The sequence below is a fragment of the Aulostomus chinensis genome, chromosome 15, assembly GCF_037954235.1.
Source record: "Aulostomus chinensis isolate RoL2024-O1b breed Wild chromosome 15, RoL_Achi_v1.0, whole genome shotgun sequence".
NCBI lineage: Eukaryota > Metazoa > Chordata > Actinopteri > Syngnathiformes > Aulostomidae > Aulostomus > Aulostomus chinensis.
The window spans coordinates 22,398,527-22,417,568 of record NC_141334.1 but is presented as its reverse complement, the minus strand read 5'-3'; the positions used below and the strand labels follow the sequence as shown (position 1 = coordinate 22,417,568).

The 19,042-nt window shown below is 41.2% G+C and overlaps 1 protein-coding gene across 6 annotated transcripts in view; it reads left to right on the top strand.

Moving 5' to 3' along the window:
• Window positions 1–1,203: 1,203 nt before the first annotated feature.
• Window positions 1,204–19,042, top strand: part of b3gat1b (beta-1,3-glucuronyltransferase 1 (glucuronosyltransferase P) b) — a 43,670-nt gene continuing 25,831 nt past the window's right edge. For 3 of the 6 annotated variants that reach the window (XM_086227000.1, XM_086227001.1, XM_086226994.1), the window contains exon 1: window positions 1,204–1,422. The gene's annotated coding sequence lies outside the window, so the exon portion shown is untranslated. Of the gene's footprint in view, window positions 1,423–10,601; window positions 10,621–10,720; window positions 10,865–12,442; window positions 12,458–19,042 lie in introns of those variants that run through there. The other 3 variants (XM_086226998.1, XM_086226995.1, XM_086226999.1) reach the window with 3 other exon arrangements.

Below are 19,042 nucleotides of genomic sequence, written 5' to 3'. Positions count from 1 at the left end.
AATTAAAAAAAAATGAAAACCTTCCTCAAAAGTCTAGATTATTCATGAAAAAAACATTTTCATAATTCAGACGTAATTATCTGAATTATTTAGAAAAAAAAACTTTTTTCCCCTCCAAGTTAATATATCACACGTCCTATAGTGCAACTTTGTTTTTCAACTGAAAACTTTTCTAAAGAAAAAAAAAATCTGCTGAAGCCTGACCTTCCTTGCAAATTGCCATAATTGTGGATAACATTTAAAGGTGAGAATTGAAACTTTGAAAGGCCACAGCTGTTTCACCCTTAGGTCTCATTTTGAAAAAAACTAGGTGGGATGGTAACAGCTGGTTGAAGCAAGGCCTGCACTATGAAGAAAAAAGCAACACATTTATGTACATGAAACCTGCCTGTGTGCATATTAGATTAATTTAAATGTTGCATAGTATCTGTTTACCAATTTTTCTTGTGCATGTAGCATGCTTCTACATAACAACAATTTATTACACATCAAAGCCATGTGACACATAGCCACAATCTGTGATTTAGCAAAGTTTAGCCTCCAATTTGGTGGATTACCCTCAGTAGCTTAGTATTTCTTCTAAATGTCACCTTTCAAAAGAGGAACAATACTACTTAATGGTTCCCAAGAAGCTATCTTTAAATGTCAAAAAATGTCACTCAGGTTTTGAAGGCAATTTGGTGCTTTTTTTAAACCCGATAAACAGCAAACAAAATTTTCATTGTCTATTTGCCTTTCTTAGAGACATATCAACAGTGCAAGGTACTGATCGAATCCCCCTGCTGTTCCTCACCTTCCCTACTTATCCTTTTGTACTTATGCAGCCTGTCGATCCCTCTCCGTTACATGCCAGCAGCTGCTTATTTAAGAGAGGATGAGCGTCGATCCTCCCCTCAAAGCACAGACTCCCTCAGCCCCATAAATACACTCACAGATGTCCTGTTTCCAGTTGTGTCTGCCTTTCTCTGCCCTTCTCTGCCTTGCTCCTGCTAGAATAGTCAATGCTAGAAATAAGAGAGCAAGAAAAAGGACGTATGAATATTCATTTTATGCCCATTTGAAAGTAAACATGGGAAGCAATAAGGAAAATATGAAGTCAGAGAAGAAAAAGATTGACAGAGAAAGAACAGAGCGATGAGAGGAGAGGGAGGGTTTAGTGCTGTGCTCTCCTCCCTCACATCTCTCTCTGTGAGCACTGGAGCCCTGTGTGAGCTGGGGAGCACATTTTCACCATCCATACCTGTAATCACTCAATCATGGATGCAGCTTTCATGCGTGAATGGCAGCAACAGTGTTGAAGTGATAACAGCAACGGAGAGCGTTTTATATTTGCCTTGATGGGATCATTTGAGCTCCGAGGCAGCAGCGAAGAAGGCGACATGCAGAGAAGTGGATGCTGCACTACTCCAGCCAGCAACTGAGGTACATCTGAACCTTTTCTCTCTTTTGATCTATCAGCTTATTGAAGGATGGTCACTCAGGACATGCAGTGAAATTTTTTCTGCTGTGTGACACATGCAGATGTAGAAGAAGACAAGCTATGAGAGAGACGTCAAACCCTTGAGTGTCTAACTTTAATGTTCACAAGTCATCTTTATAAGCATACGAAGAGTCTTGGCAGGCATCTCTGTCCAGGTTTTCTGTATTTGTTCCATGTTTCACCTTGAATGTTGAGGATATTCAATCACAATCATCTGGTTGTAATATTTTACTGTGATAATTGTTAAACCTGTGTTTGCTGACAGGAAGCTTGTCACTCTGAGGACTGTGCACAAATATCTCCATCTTTTAATAAGTCTTCGATGAGCTTCAAGATATCCTGTTGTAGCACCTCTCAAAATAGCAACACTCACTCAAAATACTGACACTAAGAAGGCACAGTTTAAAATATAAAGTATATTTTGTTAGACTCAAACGCTTGCAGTGATGCCACAGCTTTACACAAACAGTAAATCATGCAACAACTTTTAATAAGGATACTGCTCAAATACCAAACTTTTAATGAGGCTCGAGTGAGGCATGATAAGCTGCTTTGTAAACTTACTTTTGCATCTTTAAATAACTCACACATAATTGTTGAAATTTTTCTTGAATGTTACTTCTCACTCATACAGTTACACAAATGGTAGACGCAAGCGAAATAAAATGGATGTTAACAAGAATTTTACTATTATAGTTTTTTATGCCTTATAAAACTGCAAGCAAACTTAGAATTGAACTACGAACCACTCAGAGAGCCCATACTTCTTCGTACCCCCAACTTTCTGCACCTTGCACTTTGTTCTTAGGGTCTAAATTAAAGCTGCAGCAGTGATGAGTGGGCCTTAAGCATTACATTTTTTGGGAAAAGACCTGACCACCCAGAATGCAGTTTTGTTCTTTGACGAATTTTTCACCTCAGCACTTTAACACAGTGTCTCACAGTCTTCATAGTGACCCATCACCAAGTTTTTTAGGTGTTTCTGACCAAATTTGAGATGGATCTTGTTGGCCTAATATAGGAGGAATACATTATACGATTAAAAACTTCAACAATGATTCCTGGTCCCACCAGGTGGTGCTATGACTATTTCGCCCCCAAATTTAAGGGAGTTGTCCTTGGTTTATTCTGCAGCCCTCCAGCAGGTTTGATGAAAATAGCCTCATAGTTTTCATATGATCCTGTCGACAGAAAAACAGACAATCATCATTAACATCTACAAAATTAGATTATTTTTATATACGTGCTTCACATTTGCACTTCCCTCACTGGTCCATTCATTGACAGATTGGGTGCAGATTGCAGTTGTGGTTAAAATATTGTAGTTCTGGTGTGAAGATCAGCTTTGGTTTTTCAGAGAGTTTTTTTCTAGACTATACTAATCCTACCCAGCATTTAATACTGTGTTTTTAATCTACGCTCAATACATCTCAGCAGAAGTACAAAGCACTTGGAAGGAAAATCATTACACTTTGTAGCAGCTTTAAGGGTCTCATGTTTTTTGGGGGGTTATTTTTTCTATTTACATCATCTGCTGTTCATCTGCTTTGATTCAAATTTCTTCAGGTTTATTCTGCCCATTTGAAAGCTGCCTGAGATCAGACTCAAAGTGTCACTTCAAGCAAACTGTATGTAGTGCTGCAGATTCTCAGAGCAACTCCGTACCAAAACTAATACAACCACCCATTCACTGGATGCCACTGACCTTTAAGCTCATGTGCCAGATGTAAAATTACTCCAACAGTATTACAAATGTAAAAATGATCATTTATAGATAGATGACACCTTATATTGAATATTCCTAAATTGTGTCGATTTAGAGAGGTGCGGTGGTCAGCACTGTCTCCTCACAGCAAAAAGGTTCTGGGTTCAAGCCCCACCTTGAGAACAGGGTCTTTCTGTATTTCCAGGTAAATTCATAAACTAAAAAAAAATTGTTTTTTTTTGTGTTTTTTTTACAGTTATGACCTCCATCACACAAAAACAAAGTAGAGAACAATCAGATGGTCTGTTTGTGAGACATCAAAGTAACGGTGACTCCTGTGAGTAATGTAGAATAGAGACAGAATCAGCCACAGGTGATTATCATTGCACATCTCAAATCTGATGCTTTATCTATTTCATAGTGCAACACAATCTGCTGATGATGATGATGAGCAGACCACCTCTCCAAACTAACAGTATATCAAACATGATGGGTTTCTTCCACCAAAAGCCAATGGGATTTTGACATTAGATTTTTTATTATTTCAGAATAATAAGCCAACAAATATTTACAGTATTTACATGTTTTGTTCAGTAAGATAGCCTACATGAATGGATGGCAATTTTATGATATATGAAGCATAAATGCAACCGTGAGGAGTACAGAGCTATCAGTTTGCCAAATGAACTACACCTTGGACATGTGGCTGCAATGTCAGCACAACTTGTTCTTACTACTTCTATTTTTGGTGTGATGATGTTTAATGTCCCCAACAACCTCTGCGGTCTCCTTTAGCCACTTGTGAGTAACCACTGTTATTAAAACACATCAACACTTAGCAAAACCCAAGTGAAGTATTTACTAAGATATTCTATGCCATAGAAGAAAAAGCTGAAATAAAATGTGCTCAGATCTGTTGTATGTGTTAACCATTAATTGAATTTTTTAACTAAAAACCCATTCAAGAAAAGCAACGACTTGCAGAAGGATGAAAACGGACGGTCAACTTTGATCAGTTATTTCCAGGTTTTAGGACTCATTCCTTCACCACTTTATAAACTGCATTTTAAGGGTTGCATAGGCAGGCATCTGAAGGCACTCCTGCCAGGATTTCGCTTTTTTGTTGCAGTCAAAAATGTTTCATCTTGCAGGTATATTTCTTAAAAACTGCAACAAAATTCATATGATTTTTGAGGGCTTTTTTTGTGGTAAAATATCTGAAAAATAGCAAAATGTGCAACCCCTAGACACACAAACACTCTAATTGTTAGCCTATATTTTAGCTCTCAATTTGTTTTACCTTCTAAATTCTAAAGAAAGACAATGAGGGAAAACAAGTGCTTAAATGCTTTTTAACCAATAACTTAACCTATATAAATCTGTTCAAATTAATTTGTGAGAAATTAAAAAACAATGAAGAAAGGGAACAATCTCATATTTTATTTTTATGTGTCACAAGGGGATTACATGTCATGGAGCATCACGAAATTTGTGTCATTTCTTGAAAATACCAGCTCCTGTATCAACAAAAACTGCAACTTTGTCAATGTTTTCCCAAAAAGCTGCTGTGCACTTTGAAAATATGCATGTCCGCACATATTCTGCATAGTTTGGCTGATTATGCATAAGTTTATATCATTACTGATTCCTAGTTTTTTATTCTATGAAGGCGTGATATTGTATTTTATGTTTAATTTTTGATATATTTTTACTGTGGTGTTTCACTGTTATGTGTTGGTGTTAACTATTATGTCTGCTGAGGTTTTGGGATTAAGGCCTTAACATAGTGATCATACCATTGTTATTTCAACATTGTTACTGTAGCAAGTTATCTTGCTGATGTTACCACAGTGGAGCTGGAACTCATCCAAGTAGCAGTATTTCATTGCAACAGTTGTGTGTTAACCACCGAAGACTTGGACCAAGAATATTAGCTTGTCTTTGATGAGCTGCAGTGTGACAATGCTGCATTCTGCTGGAGGCACATGTGGGTCTGTCATGATGGAATGAGCCTTGTAACATCAATCTGAGCAGTGTTAAGTCTTTTAATATTACATATCTCATCTTTTAGTGTTTCTTGTCCTGATCAGGCATAGGACTCAAATAATTTTTATAATTTGAGAATTTACGATACTGTCGCGTCACAGTAAGAAAGTTCTGGGTTCGAGTCCTGGCTCGGCTACAGGATCTTTCAGTTTAGAATTTGCATGTTCTCCCTGTGCCAACTTGGGCTCTCTCCGGGTAGTCTGGCTTCCTCCCACAGTCCAAAGACATGCAAGAGGGGACGAGGCTAATTGGATACTCTTAATTGACCGTAGGTGTTCCAGTGCGTTCACACCGAACGCAAATTCGCGCGAACAGTTTCCATTCAAAGTCTATGCAAATGCGCGAATGACGCGAATCTTCAGTCTGGCGGCGCGAATGAGGTGAAGGTGAAACATTCGCCATACGTGCAAGTTGAAAATATTGAACTTTGGCAAAACAATTTGCGTCAAGACAGCCAATCAGCGTTGAGAATATCCCGACGTCACGGCTGACTGTGACTGACAAGATGATTGTGGCTATGTGTGGAAACCCGGTGCAATATGACACTACGTGTCAAAATTACAAGAACCAGTTGAATAAATTGGTGTCCATTCGTGAAATTCTGTCACCGTCCTAGCTAGCAGGTTGTCTAACCGGCTAGTCGTCATCCGAAAGTACCGCTTGAAGCGGCGGTTATCCAGACGGAGCCCCTGGAGCAGCTCGGTTCAGCGAGCGGTGAAATTCACCGAGCTGAGCTCGCCTCTAGATGGTGTTGATAACCCAGATACTACGGCGTTTAGTTTTCCGACGTATTCATGCCTTCAACGGCAGGTACAACGCAACAGTTCTGTGAATATTCATGGTGAAATGGCGGAAAGAAACGTTGCCGGAAATATTCGCTACTTGGGCAGGTGAGCGAATTCGCGTATTCGCGCGAATGACACAAAGGGACACGAAAATGATCCGGAGTCAAATTCGCGCGAATGACGCGACGCGAAATTCGCGTCCGGTGTGAACATACAGTTACTGTGAGTGTGAATGTTTTTTTTGTCTATATGTTTTGGCTCCGCAATAGATCGGCGGCCCGTCCAAGGTGTACCCTGCCTCAAGCCCGAAGGCTGCTGGGATAGGCTTCAGCCCCCTGTGACCCTTAACAGGATAAGTGGAAGAAAATGGATGGGTAGATTGATTTTATTTTGAAGTGGTAGCATCGCAGGAACCCACACACAGCTGGGAATTGTTTTGGGCAGCATTTAAGGAACAAGTGGCTGCTGGGAACATGGGTTGGATAACTGAGAACTTGGATGAAAGTAGGGCTGGTGGTCAAGGGAGTTGAGATCCAGCCATGGTATAAACCCAGGAGGGCAATATGGATGCTGGAGGCATCATACCTAATATTATAATAATTGTCTTGGGCAGAAAAAATAGCAAAAAATTCATGACTGACTGGAACAGACCCTCCCACAGTCAGATTGTTGCGGAAAGAAAAAAAAGCATCAATGTGTCTTCATAATACGTAATGTGCTTAATTTGTGCAACTTTCTGTTAATGACTGAATTATTTACAACACACTGCTTTACTTCCAAAGTTTCTCCCCTTTCCCCAGAGAAACATCATCAGCAAGTGTGCCCAGTGTAAGTCAAGTCAAGTCAATTTTATTTGCATAGCGCCAAATTTCAAAAAAGTTATCTCATGACACTTTACAGGTACAGCAGGTCTAGCACCACACTCCCTCTATGAATTTACACACAACAATTCTCCATGAGCAAGCGAATCCTGCAACAGCGGTGATAAAAACCTTCCTTTTAACAGGAAGGAACATCAAGCAGGTCCAGACTCAATGGGGATGGCCTTCTGCTTTGACCGGTTGAGGGGAAGAGAGCAGGAGAGTGGGACAGAGACAAAGACAGATAATGGAGGAAGACAGATATACAGAAAGAAAGAGAAGGGCAGAAATAAAGAGGAGAGAAAGGGGGAGACAATGATGGACAGATAGGGACCTGAACAGGTATGTATGTGTTTACTGTACAGTTTGTATTCATGATGCTTAGAGTGCAATATAATATGGTTGTGTGTGGGGAAGTTCTTCTGTTGATGTGTCTTATAATTCAATCAAGGCCATGCATTTCAGAAGATGGTTGCTGATTGAGCATGTGAGATTTTTTTACTGTGTCTTTATTTCTTGTGTTTTACTTAAATACTCAAGTTGAAAATTGTCTCAGTGTGAAAGTGGGAATAAATGAAAATCAGTTCAAACACAGACTAATAATAGTGGACATTGAGGATTTCAAGGCTGTTTTGAATCATTTAATGTTGATCTTCACTTCAGGGACCTAAAGTGTCACTCCAAGGCAAAGCAACTTGTTGACCCATTACTGCTGCGACTCACAATGGTGTCTCTTGCTTTGAAGACGAGAATAACTGGATTAAGATAATTACACGCCATGTAGAATATTAAACATGGATGCAGCCGTCATGCACACTGTGATCTTTAATGAACTTGACTGTCATTCGCCCCCAGCTAATTCCTATTCTATTTTACCAGTGCAGCAATTCTTACATGGTCATATAAGCTTTAGACATCATTACGATTTTGATAATGGTCAGACTAAATAAATTTGATACTTTGATAAGACATGGTTTTTGATGAATGATGTCTTGAGGGAAATGAGCTCAAAATGATTTACTTCAACAACAAACGCAGAATGCATAATAGCAAGGAATTTGGAATGTTAAGTAAGAGGGACAGCTTGGTCCAATTATTCTTAAAGTTCAAGTTCATGTTACAGTATGGGCAGGCAAGGCAATTTTATTTGTATAGCCCGTTTTCACAAACAGTTTGTCTCTAAGGGCTTTACATGGTATCATAACAACATCCTCTGCCCTTAGACCCTCACATCGACTGAGGAAAAACTCCATAGAAAACCCTTTTAACAGGGAAAAATCTGAGAAACCTCAGGGTGAGCAACAGAGGAGGGATCCCTCACCCAGGACGGACAGACGTGCAGTAGATGTTGTTACAGACAAGAAAACAGTTTACAATACAAAATGTGGGAAACATGGAAATGTTAATAACAGTTGAAGAAGGAAGCTTCTGGTAGGGGAGGCAGGGAGAGCAAGCCAGCTTGATGAGGGACTGGATGGTAGACTGGTTCATGGAAGGGGAGCGCAGGCCGGTGTGACAGTAGGGAATAAAAGGGGGGGGGGGCGATGCAGGCGGCGGTTGGAGCAGAGAGATGGAGCTCTGGTGGAACTGTGGAAACACAGAGGGACTGCGAGACACCAAGGCCAAACTACAAAGTGCAACAAGTAATGGTGATGACAGTTCCAAAATGTGCAGGGAGGAGAGAGAGGAGAGGGGGAGAGAGGAGAGGAGGGAAGGGCTCCATGTAACCTGATGTGTCCCCCCAGCAGTCTAAGCTCTGGTAGGACAGTAGGGACTAATGAGTTCTTTCAAATAGGATGGGGCTTTATCATTGACAGCCTTATAAGTCAGCAGAAGGATTTTGAAGGCGATTCTCGATCCTACAGGAAGCCAGTGGAGAGAAGCTAAAGTGGGAGAGTGTTCTCTCTTCTTAACTCCCGTCAGAATCCTCGCTGCAGCGTTCTGGACTAGCTGGGGACTCTTTAGGACATCCTGACAGGAGAGAGTTGCAATGGTCCAGCCTAGAAGTGATAAATGCATGCACCAGTTTCTCAGCATCACTCTGGGAAAGGATATTCCTAATCTTAGTGATACTGCGCAGATGGAAGAGGGCGGTCCTAGTCACATGCTTTATGTGGGAGCTGAAGGAAAGGTCCTGGTCAAAAATGACTCCAAGGTTCCTTGCAGTTGTACTCTGGGTCAGGGTGATGCCATCTAGAGTAGTGATCTGATTAGAGAGTGTGTGCCTGAGGTGTTTCGGTCCAAACATGATGACCTCAGTTTTATCTGAATTTAGCATTAAGAAGTTAGAGGACATCCAGGATTTAATGTCTTTTAGGCAGTCTTGCAGATGAGTAAGCTGGCTTGTGTCGTCTGGCTCCATTGACAAGTAAAGTTGTTTGTCATACGCATAACAGTGGAAGTTGATTGAGTGCTTCCGGATTATGACACCTAATGGGAGCATGTAAAGAGTGAAGAGAATCAGTCCTAAAACTGAACCCTGAGGTACACCATATGTAACTCTGCTATACTCCGAATGGTCATTATGAACATTAACAAACTGAAACCTATCTGATAAGTAGGACTTAAACCATTTTAGGGCAGGTCCTTTAATCCCAATTTCAGGGTCTAGTCTCTGAAGCAGGATGCTGTGGTCGATGGTATCAAATGCAGCACTGAGGTCCAAAAGTCCAGAGACGAGACCTCTGTCTGAAGCTATAAGAAGATCATTAGAGACTCGGACCAGTGCTGTTTCAGTGCTATGGTGTTCCCTGAATCCAGACTGGAAGGCTTCAAAGAGATCGTTGCCGTGCAGATGTTCATGTAGCTGCTCCAGGACAACCTTCTCAAGGATCTTGGAGATGTAGGGGAGGTTGGATATCGGCCTATAGTTGGCTAACACATCTGGGTCAAGAGAAGGGTTTTAAGTAAAGGGTTGATGACAGCCACCTTAAAGGCCTGTGGCACATAACCTGTGACTAAGGAAAGATTAATTTGGTTCAATATAGAAGTGTTGACTAGAGGGAAGGCATCCTTAAGTAGTCTTGTCGGGATGGGATCCAGCAGACAAGTGGCTGACTTAGAGGAAGTGACTGCAGAAGTTAAGTCTGACAGGTCGATGGAGGAGAAGCTGTCCAAGTATGCACCAAGTCTGGGAGGTGCTTCTATGGGGACTGTAGTCTGTCCTCCATTACTGGCAATCTTTGTTCTAATATTCACAATCTTTTCAGTAAAGAAAGATAGGAAGTCGTTACTGCTGAGAGTTGGGGGGATGCATGGCTCAACAGCACTATGGTTCTTGGTTAGCCTGCCCACGGTGCTGAAGACAAACCTGGGGTTGTTCTTATTCCTGTCTATTCAGGATGAGTAGTAAGCGCTTCTAGCATTATGGAGTTCTTTTGTATTTATTAATAAACTCTCCTTCCAGGCTTGGCGGACTTCCTCATGCTGGCTGGAATGTGTCTTTCTTTCCAATTGTCTCGTCTTCTGTTTCAAGGCACGCAGCTCTTGGCTGTACCTGGGAACTATTCTTCTTTGGCTGATAACCTTCTTTTTCAGGGGAGCTACGGCATCAAGTGTCCCAAGGAGTGCTGCTTAAGCTCCTTAAATCTGGAAACAGCAGTGTCAGATAAACATCTACTGAAGTGGGATTTTTTCCCAGGTAGGATATAATTTGTTAAAGTAAATTCAAATGTAATTAAGGCGTGATCAGACAAGACGGGGTTTTGAGGAAGAACTGTGATGCGGTCAGCTTCTATTCCATAAGTGAGTACTAAATCAAGGATGTGATTAAAAGTGTGAGTGGGTTTGTTTACCCTCTGACAGAAGCCAACAGAATCAAGAAGCGACTTAAACGCAGTGGCCAGACAATCATCATTGACGTCCACATGGATGTTAAAGTCACCCACTATAATGACTTTGTCTGAATTCAATGCCAAGTTTGACAGGAAGTCAGGGAATTCTTCTAAGAACTCAGAATAAGGTGCAGGAGGACGATACACCACAGCAAGTAAGAGTGGTTTCTCTGCTTTCCAGTCTGGGTGGGAAAAGCTGACAGTAAGGCTCTCGAATGAATTAAATGAACAATTAGGTCGAGGGTTAATCAGCAAATTTGACTGATAGATTGCAGCTACTACTCCTCCTCCTCTGCCAGTGGTACGAAGTACATGGTAGTTAATGTAACCAGGAGGGAAAGATTAATTTAAACTAACATTCATCTTGCTGCACCCAGGTTTCAGTAAGTGCTAATACACCAATCTGATAATTAGTAATTAAATCATTCACCAGGAGAGACTTGGATGGGAGAGATCAAATATTTAGCAAATCACATTTAATAGTTGTTTTGGGTTGATTTGCTGGAGCAGTGGTTTTAATTTTAACTAAGTTGCTATAAATTTCTCCTCCAGATTTGGGTGTAGGCCTCGGGGCAGACAGTTTCAAGCAGAGGGGCGTGTTAAACTGCAGCTCTGCCTGCTGGTCTGAACTCTGGGTGCTTGTCAGGGATTAGTATTGCTAATAAATTGGCCTATGTTCCTAGATAAGAGAGATGCACCATCCAAAGTAGGATGGACGCCACCTCTCCGAATCAGACCAGGCTTTCCCTAGAAGGAGCTCCAATTGTCTATATAAGCCACGTTGTTATCTAAGCACCACCTAGACATCCAGCGATGGAATGAACGCATGAACATGTCGTCACTTGCTAAATTGGGCAGCGGGCCAGAGAAAACTACAGGGTCCGACGTGGTTTTAGCGTAGTTGCACACCGAAGCCATGTTAACTTTAGTTAATTCCGACTGGCGAAGCCAAGTGTCAATAGCGCCAACATGTATTACAGTCTTTCTGTATTTAACCTTACGTTTTGCCAGCAGCTTTAGATTTGCCTCAACATCGCCCGCTCTGGCCCCTGGGATGCACTTTATGCTCGCTGGAGTCTCTACCCTCACTTTGCGGAGAACAGAGCTGCCAATGACTAACGTCGGCTTCACAGCGGGGCTGCGAGCGACAGAGCCGACATGTTGAGTTTTACTCTCAGCGGGTGTGTCGCTGAGTGGGGAAAAGCGGTTGGAAACATGAAGGGGTTGGTGGGCAAACACGGCTAACTGTGTCTGGGTTTCCCTCGTGATGTCACCCAGCAGGACTGGCTAGTTCCCGGCTGCTCGGGAGCTGCTAGCGGTGGCTAGGCTAGGTTACTAGCGCTAGCCTCCATGGTGCGGAGCCGGGTCTCTAACTCACTTAGCCTCACCTCCAGGACTACAAACAAACTACACTTATTACACGTACCATTAAGACTAAAGGAGGCAGAGGAGTAACTAAACATCTGGCACATGGAGCAGGAGAGGTGGGGGGAGAGGCGGAAAGAGAGAGGGCAGCCATAGCTAGTTTGCTAAGGTGAACTAGTGGACCTGCGGCAAATAGAACGGGGAATTTCAGAGAAAAGTCCCGCTAAAGATTTAAGTGACAGAAACCTATGTATTACACCAAAAGGTAGTATACAGTGGTGCTCAAAGCGATTAAATTGGCAGTCCACTTGAGGGAGGATTGAGAGAGTCGAACACAACACAGCGACAGTATTACAGGCAGGAAATGACGCAACACGCTAACCGTAAGTCTCGAGGTACATTCACATCTGACCCAGTTGCCTTGTAATTTCTTGATGCCTCTGTCTTCATCAGAGTCCCCTAAAGATCAGTAAAAGGTGTAACAATATCAGGGCAACCACTGAATTGCTATAAAGATAGTCTAAACAACAGTGTGAACCTCGTGGGGGTATTAGGAAAATGTTAAATAATCTTCCCTCATTAATTTAACAAAATGTATTTGTAGAACACTGAACAAATAACTATAACCTCAGTACTCTGACAGGAGCAACAGTTCACTCATATTGTAGTCAATAATGTGACTGGCAAATTAATGAGATTGAATACCAGCTGGCCCAATGACTCTCATGTGACCTCAACAATTCTGAAAGCCAGACCTTATTTGGCAGGATAGAGGGTCACACCCACACAGAGTTATAGAAGTCATACCCCCCCCCCCACCCCTTGGCCTCTTGGCCAGGGATCGGCAACTGCTGGCTCCAGAGCGACACGCGGCTCTTTTGCCAACATGCAGTGGCTCCCGTGGCATCAACAAAATTTTCATGGAAATCTTTTTTTTTTTTAAATGGAACATTGTCATTTAGACCTGGAGTGATACCCTAAAATATCCGTCACAGCCTTTGTCTTGGGTCTTCCGCCCTCTCCTCTGCAGGGGGCAAGCTAATCGCAAATCTTTTGCAGTCTCCCCAGCTAAGCTAGCCATCCATCCATCCATCCATCCATTTTCTTCCGCTTAAGGGTTGTGGGGGGGCTGGAGCCTATCCCAGCGGCTTTCGGGTAAGAGGCGGCGTTCACCCTGGACAGGTCACCAGTCCATCGCAGGGTCAACACATATAGATAGACAACCATTCACACTCACAGTCACAGTCATTCCTATGGTCAGTTTAGAGTATCCAATTAGCCTAGTCCCCATTTGCATGTCTTTGGACTGTGGGGGGAAGCTGGAGTATCCGGAGGGAACCCACACAGGCACAGGGAGAACATGCAGACTCCACGCAGAAAGAGATTCGAACCCCGAAACTTCTTGCTTTGAGGCGACAGTGCTAACCACTGCACCACCGTGTCACCGCTAAACTAGCCATGGAGTGCAATCAAAAAAAAATTGTGGAGGAAAACAGAGAATTTAATACCACGCGGACGGATTTGTTTGCTTTCACAGCCAATGCTGCTTGTTTAACGGTACGCCTGCTCTGTTGCGAAATACTATATTTGGGAACAACAAAAAAATGCAAAGAGATTTACTGAACAAACACACAGCATTTACTGAGGAGTATCCAGCGGGGGAGGAGAGAAAGAGTGATTTCAGAGCTGCTGTGGAAAGCTGAGCAGAGCAAGCGCACTTTCAAGAAGTGGATCAAGTCTCCAAACTCCACTACAGCTGCTAGTTTTGTTGCAGCTGGTGAATTTGGAGGCTGTGGAAAGCCATTCATGGATGGGGAAAACATGAAGGAGTCCGTCATTGGAATATCATCTATTCTCAGACTTTAAAAACAAAACAGAGAGAGTGCAAAAAATTAAAGACATGCCACTCTCTGCATAGACCATCAAAAAAAGTCCATAAAAATGGCAACAGACATAAGCAGTCAGCATGTTGGGGACATCGGTGCAGCTCCAGCATTCTCAATGGCCTGTGGTCAGTCAAGTGATGTGAATGAGCAGACAGTGCTGCTGTGCAGGGAAATGAACTCCGATGGGCCGCAAGAAGAAACCATTGAGTTGATACCACTGAAAGGCCAAACATGAGGAGAGGACGTTTGTGAGGCTGTCATTAACTGTTTAAGGGAAAAAGGAATAAACACCAGCCTCATGCTGTCGGTGGCCACAGATGGGGCTCCTCATATGAGAGGGGCTCACAAGGGGTTTGTGACTTTCATGCAGAAGAAGCTGGATCAAAAGCTATGTGTGCACTTTGGTGAAAATTTAAAATGAAACTGGCCTATATTTACTTTCACTGATTTAAAAGCCAGACTGTTGCTGTGTTTTATGTTATTTAAATAAGGCTTTATATTTTATTTTAATAATTTTCTCAAGCACAAGTAGGCCTGCACATTAATAATTTGGACTCTTTATCCTCTTCATTTTCAATTTTTCTCCCATAATTATGAGTTGCCATTGGAATATCTTTTTAAAATCAAGTACATAATAAAAATTAATAGACCACTGCACAGTAGACCAATGTGAAATTTTATTAACTTTATTCTCTGGGGTTTTGTCAGCCTTGTTGCTGTTCTTTTGGGTAGGTGTTTAATCAGCAATTGCTCTAGTTCAGACAAAGTAAACCAGAATTTGTCTAGAAAAAAATCTATGGTATAGTTTTTTTTAAGTATGAATCAGTGTGTTCCACCTGAGACTTTGACACATTCTGCCTGAAGTAGTAATGCAATTTTACATGTTATTCACATCACAGGTACAAATAAAATTAAGTAAAAATGTACATATTTTGTAGGTCTTGCAAAAAAAAAGTTTTAACAGCGTCCCTTAGTATCTTTAAAAGATCGTCATTGGTTGTGTGTGCCACCTACATGCACATAAAATTGGTATGCATACTGTATGTCCAAAGAAATCTAACAGTGCCATGGCATAAATCAAACAGGAGAATGCAATAAAATAGTCAACTCACAAAACAATAAGAAATCCGAAACAGGGCTCATGATACAAAATACTCACAATACAAAATTAAGATTAAAAAAATCAAAAATCAGAAATGCAAAAATCAAATATTCTGTATTTTCTTTCTTAATATGTAGACATAAAAGTCTTTGCTGCATCAGTACAAAATAAAATGTTCTTTGCTTGGAAAAAACAAAGTATTTGTAATTTTTTCCCTTATTTAGACTACAATACAAATACAAACATAAAATTGCAATTAAAAAAAGCCCTTTTCTCTCCAAAATCCTGGAGAAAGCAGCTGCTAAAAAAACTCTGTGACTTTCTCCACAGCAACAGCTCATTGGAGGATTTCCAGTCAGGTTTTAGGATTCATCATGGCATAGAAACAGCACTAATCAACGTTACCAAAGACCTCCTTCTAACATCAGATGAGGGACTGGTCTCGTCGTGAAGCTTTACAAAAATATATATATTAAAAAAAGCAGCAATCGTAATAATTAATTATTGAGAAATAATTCTATTATAAAAAGTTCAATAAAAAACAAATGTATGTTCATACACTGAATTTTATATTCAGTAATCAATTTTAATATCCTTAAAAAAACGGACTCTCCCTAAACCAAGTTAGTTTGACCCATTGATCCAGCATCACTCGTCAATAACCTGCCGTTGCCATGACGACGCACTGTAACGATGGAGATGTGGCTAAAGTGCAGCAGCAATGCTGGTGAAAATATGGAGAAACAAGTGAAAAAGAAGGCGAACCAGATCTGACGAAGTACCGAAAGTAGGCAGCCAAGGCACTGTGGGTTTTTTTGCGAGGAGAAATTAGCCAACACTGGCAAATCACTGATTTAAGTTGTTTAACTTTAATAAATCAGACACCGATGGCACAGCACTGTACCTCTTTATTTTCTACCAAAAATCTTTTGCGTGTGTCAGGGGGTACCAAATTTCTCTGGAAAGCTAAACCACCACATATAAGCTTAAAGACTTTACAAAAGAGTCAAGACCATGGTGGCTTGGAACTCCCCATTTTTATAATTACTACTTGGCCAATAGAATACAATACATGCTAAAATGGTCAAAGCAAAACTCATTAGACCAAGTATGGCTCGATATTGAACAAACATTTTGCAAAGAAATCCAAATCTCTGATCTACCCTTTATCAGCCCTGTTATCAAGCATCACAGCTGCTTTAAGTGTATTAGTATCAGCAACACCCTCACAGCCTGGTGGGAATTCCTCAAGAGCAATGGGCTACTTAACACCCCTTGCAGGCTCACACCTATCTGGAACAATCCTGACATTCTGCAAAATAAAAAATCAATACATTTTGCTGCATAGGTCGATAAAGGGATAAAACATCTAGAGCATATCTTCCAAGACAAAGAATTCATACAATTTAATCAAATTACAGCAAATTATGGTTTTAACAAAAACAAATTTCGGGAATATCTTCAGCTCAAATCTATAATACAGGCACGGTTTGACCTTATCGAGTTGGACTTAAAGCTTCCACCCAGAATAACAGATTTTTTACAGCTTTCACCGCATAAGCTACTGTCTAAAATTAACTCAATAGTATCTACAACAGATGTAACAACCTCTATTCCTTCCTCCAAATGGGAGAAAGATCTGTTTATCAACCCAGACCCTAACTTTTGGATACAAATCTGCTTCAACACATTTAGAATGATTCGAATGGTAACCTACAATTAATAAATTACAAAGTTCTCCACAGAACACACTAGACAGGACAAAGGATGTTCCAGATGGGCCTCACACAAACAGACATTTGTCCAAACTGTGCGACTGGCTCACCAGACTGCTATCTGCATGCTTTTTGGCTTTGTACTCCTGTTAACAATTTTTGGCAGGGGGTTTGTAAAGACCTATCATGGTGGTTAGGGTACCCCTTCCCCACCTCCCCCTCACTTTGTCTGCTAGGCGACCTCACTAATGTTAATATGGAAGTAAACAAATCCTGCATGCTCCTCACTGCTCTAAGCATCGCAAAAAAGGCCATCCTGATCAATTGGAAATCCAAGAATAACCTGAGCATTACTCAATATAGAAACCTTTTATTAGACCACATTTCCATGGAGAGAATGTCTGCTTGGGAGGAAAATCAACTGGCAGAGTTTGAACGAATCTGGTCCCCGATAATTAAATCCATCACGTAGTTTCGATGGGGAGAGTTGGGCTTCGTGGACCTGGCCCTGGGGCACGTGGCTATGGACGCTGGGTTCCTTGGGTGTCCAGCGGCTCGCTGAGGCCATGTCCTTGGGTGGGCTGAGCCCTGGGTCCCGCCGTGCGAGGGCAGGGAGGACCCAGACCCACTGTGCACGGTGGGACCCCCAGCCAGCAGCCCATGGTCAGGGCACCCAGTCTGATCAGCGAGAGTGCTGAGGTGCTTATGGGTAGAAATAGGGAACCTGGGTAGGAATGTAATGCTAACTAAATTAGACCTAACAGCAGATGAACTCTGTACATGTGCAAGCTTAATGGCTCCTGTAATTAGTTGTGAGTTTCCCCTGTAGACTATAGTATCTTGTGTAGGAGAAAACAGGAGCAGAACTATTTGTCTACACCACAGAATCAGTTTCCTATATTTAATGCATTTACTGTATACCAAGTGAACAACCCCATGTGGTTTGTGGTGACAATTTAGAAAACCCGTCACTGTTACATACACATTAGCTCATTTAGACCAGAACAAAGTATAGGAGTGAAAATGGCTGTATACAGCAGGCCAAGGTGGAAGTACACACATATTACTGCAGTGAAATATACAAGCCAAATTTATTGACTACACAAATTAAAAGGAGTCCAGTTCTGGATTATTTTGTTCAACACCTCCATTAACATGCAGTCTCTACATTAAGTATTTATAGTTTGACCAGCTGGTCACTTAATGTCACAGAATAATCCACATTACTTAATATGACAAACCCTGCCTCCAGAAATGTTATTGATTTATTCATGGAAAAACAAAAATGTAGATGATGAGATCTTGAATTATTGAATGTAGCAGGAGAGACATAGGAAATGACTGCAGAGGTGAGGGAAACAGGATCACTTTGTCTGGGAGCAAAAGATTTGTGTTACATCAGATTTCAAGCCTGTCTGATACTTTGTAAATTGTTTTTTAACCAAAGAAAAGAAAAATTCTGGTGAAAAAAGCTATTCATTTTCCCCTACACAACAGGAGTTGAAAGTATTTCCAGCGTTTCCACATCAATACTGCATTAGCCAATTTAAAGTATTAATTCACTTCAAGCCTGATCATATGCATTTTAAAAGCACACCTATGCTACTTTCTGTGTGTGACATCTTTGAAGCTGCATTACAGTCCTTTTAATTGCTTATATGTCAAACAGTGAGTGGTATTTCGAGACTCAGTATATAATAAGATGCAGATGGAATAATCATGGCAGTATGGAAAACATTTAATAGCATAAATGAGAGCACAAGAGCAAATATCACAGGATGATTCCTTCATAGAGGGTATAGGTCTGCTTTTCTTAGTGTTCAACTGATTTAAAAAGACTCATTTTTTGCAGGCCCTTTTTGTGTAGTTCCATCGAAATTGTTTGGAAGTCATTGTCTGAATCCACTCCTTTTTATGTGAACAATGAAAAGCAGCCAGCCTACATTGACGATGGATATTGGTTGGTCTGTTCCAATAATTGCAATAAAATTCACACCAGATGTAGGGATGTCATCCCAAGCAGAGCATCTTGGCATTGCCAGATAGGTGTGTGTTTGGTGGTATTTTGCCATGATAGTTGCGCAACATTTTCAACATTCATCAGCGATGTAACCCTAGCAACTGCACATAAGTGTATTCAGTTCACCATTCACCAAAAATTTTTAGCATGCACAATACTTCATGCACAAACACTGCATCCAACAAAATCATGTTCCAGTTACGACTGAATTCAAATTCTGGCTTAAGGCTGCACTTCTCAGAGAA